Here is a 3,580-nt window from a genome sequence, read left to right on the forward strand (position 1 = left end):
TATACACACACACACACATATATATATATAGTTGCTATTATCATTTTAAACAAACTTTTATCTGTTTCTGACCTATATTCATATCCTTCTCGGTAAAGGATTTCTTCTTTTAATATTTCTCCCATGGCAGGTCTATCAGCAACAAATTCCCTCAGTTTTCTTTGGCCTGAGAAAGTATTTTTCCTTCACCTTTGAAAGATAATTTTTCAGGTAAAGAGTTCTAGGTTTGGGGGTGGTTTTTTTATATCAACACTTTAAATATTCACTCCACCCTGCTCCTGTTTACAGAGGACTTTGTCCTAATTCAAAATGCTGCTGACCCTTGAAAAACATGGGTTTGCCTGCGTGGGTCCATTTACACACACTTCACTATCAGGAAGCGCAGGTGGGCCCTTGGTGCCTGAGGGTTTCACATCTGACTATTCAACCAATGGCCATAGAAAACAGTTGTTGTTTTTTTTTTCACATCCTTGACTGGTTTGCTTCCCAGTGGCACATTCCCGATCAAAGAGAGAAAATACTGGTTTGGGTCCGCGGTGGGTGGAATCTGCAGATGCAAAGGGCCTACTGTCGGGTTAAAAGTTACACGCACGTTTCTAACTGCAGGTGCGGCGGTGGGCTTCTAATTCCCTCCCGAATCAGTAGTTCAAGGATCAGCTGTAGCTACTTTCCCCTCACTCAGCTGGACCCGGGAGCGGGGTGTTTTCCAGACATTCCCTGGGAGAGCGTGGTAGTGCTCCTAGAACTGAACTCACCCAAGTGGGCGGCTCCCCCTTCGACTGGCTCCTCCTGGAGATTTTTACTCCCAGGGTTTCCACCCTGAGGTTCCAGCAACTCATGGATTAGGCACAAGTCTTCCTCCCTCGGCGCTGGTGCCCGTGAGTGTCTCTGCCCCTGAATCTCAGGCCGGGTAAGGCATGGCTTTCTGCAGTAATGCTGGGGGGAGTGGTTTGCCTCGGGCCTCACGTCTCTTAAGGATCCAGGAAGAGTTGCTTTCAGTCTTTTTAGCTTTTAGCTTGTTGTTAGGACTCAGCTCTCAGTTTAACCGTCCAAGCTCCTTACCTGTGGAAGCATCTTGATTTTTGGGTTTTTGTTTGTTTGTTTAATGTTGAGGGCTTAAAAATATATATAGTAAATGGAATTTAATAACCCATATCTCAGTAAACTAAGTTGATTGAATTAAATGTTTTTGCAGTTTACTTTTTTCTTCCTTTCAGGAGTTGTTAGGTTTTGAAAGAGTCATATGGAAATAGCCCGCTAATATTGTAGATTAAATCATGGTTGTTGTTTTTTTTTGTTTTTGTTTTTGCAGTTCTAATAGTTCATCAGCTACTTTGGTGCATACAGGTTAATGATTATGATATTTTCTCCATAAATGGCGCCTTCTTCTCTTATACACTATTCCTCTCTGTCTTGATAAATGCTATAAACCTTATATTACACTTTTTTAATGTTATATTAGTCTCCCAGGTCCCTCTTCAATTGCATTTGCTTAGTGTCTTCCTGCCCAATCCTTATTTCTGTCATTATCGTATCTATGTAGTTTTAAGGACTCACTCAGAAACAGTTTCTGCTTTCTATTTGCACAATAATGTGTCATAATAAGAACCACAAAACCCCAGTCCTTTGAAACAATAATCGTTTATTCATAGCTCACTAATTTTGTGGCAGCATTCAGCTGTTCTGGCCTGTGGTTGGCTGATCTGAGCTGGATTTGTTTATGTGCCTGCAGTTAACTGCATATGACTGGCAGTTGTTCAGATTCTGTCTGGTTTCTCTCACCTGGAGCGTGGGGGTGGGGCTTGGGGCGCTCCTTGTTGTTTGGTCTAGGGATGGTCTCTATTGGGAAAACATGGGGCAACTCAGCTTGTACCCCTTAAGGGTCTCACCCTCCTGTGCGCTATCCAAGCTATCCAAGCAGTTGCCTTGGCCCTAGCACAGGTGCAATAGCAATCAGGGAGCAACGCGCCACACCTCCCTCTGTAGGCCTAGCCTCAGACATTGGTGCACTGAAATTCTAAATGAAGATACAGATTCCAACAGTTGAGAAATGATACTGAGGTGGATATAGGAAGGAATAAAGAATTTGAAGCATTTTTACAATCTGCAGCTAACATGTAATAGAATTTTGCTTCGTAATTGAATTTGACAATGTATTTCTTTTAATGGGAGAATTCAGTTTGATTTTATTTCTTTTCATATATTTTTTTATTTTTAAAATTTGTTTTTATTTCTTGTTTCCATGTTTATTATGTTTTAGGATTGGACGTGATGATATTTGTTGTTTACTTTCCAACATATCATTTCAATCTTCTGTTGTCTTTCTCTGTTGCATTAGTTTTACTCTATACAATTGGACACTTGTCTTGAATAGTTTATGAAAATAAAATACTGTTTACCCCATCAAAACATTCTGCTCCCCAGTCTTCTACCATCTCTCTTGCATCCCCCCTCCCTCCGTTTTACTGCCCACCCTTTTCTTCCTTTTTTATATTAACTGTTTTTGATTAATACTTTCACTTCTCCTTGTCTGTCTTTGCATCTCGGTCTTTCAATTTCAAGGATCTGTATTAACACTTATTTTTCACATTCTATTCAGCTTATAACTTTGTTTGGTTTAACTGTATAGATAGCTGATTAGAAAATAGTAAAGGCAAAGAACAGAGTAAGTGCACTGGAAGGATATTCCAGATAAGAAAAGGTTCCTGTCATTTTGTGCTTTCTATACCTTGTGTTCTATTTTCTGATTTATTTGTTGATTGGTTAACGCACATTGGCAAGTGTGTTTTTTCAGTAGTTAATAAATATTCATATTTAATACATATCTGTTTATAATTTCCTGATAGTTGAATGGTATTATTTTGGCCTTTTCTTTCCATAGTTTATAGATGTCAGCTCACTAGGTGTTCTAATCTGAGTTACAAGATGGAACTTTTTTTTTAAAATATATTTTATTGATTTTTTACAGAGAGGAAGGGAGAGAGATAGAGAGTTAGAAACATCGATGAGAGAGAAACATCGATCAGCTGCCTCCTGCACATCTCCTACTGGGTATGTGCCCGCAACCCAGGTACATGCCCTTGACCGGAATCGAACCTGGGACCTTTCAGTCCGCAGGCCGATGCTCTATCCACTGAGCCAAACCGGTTTCGGCACAAGATGGAACTTTTGAGCTATCAGCTGTTTTCTTCTAGAATAAGTAATATTTATTTCCGCTTGTGAGTTTTTTCCTTGACTTTGGGCTTTGGGAATTTTACTACCAAATCCTTAAAAGTATGTTTTCTCATCAAAACCTGTGTAATAAGATCATTCAGCCTGGGGATTGAGTACTTTGTCTAGTTTAAAGTGATATTTTTTTTTCATTGCTTGTCTCTTTAAATCAATCTTCCAAGATTGTAACTTGAATCTCAATAATGATTTTTCTTTCAATTTTCTACTAGAATGTTTTTTTATTTTATTTATTGATTAAGGTATTACATATGTGTCCTTATCACCCCATTGCCCCTCACCCCCCTGATCATGCCCTCACCCCCCTGGTGTCTGTGTCCATTGGTTATGCTTATATGCATGCATACAAGTC

This window comes from Myotis brandtii, unplaced genomic scaffold (genome assembly GCF_000412655.1).
Source record: "Myotis brandtii unplaced genomic scaffold, ASM41265v1 scaffold896, whole genome shotgun sequence".
Classification (NCBI taxonomy): domain Eukaryota; kingdom Metazoa; phylum Chordata; class Mammalia; order Chiroptera; family Vespertilionidae; genus Myotis; species Myotis brandtii.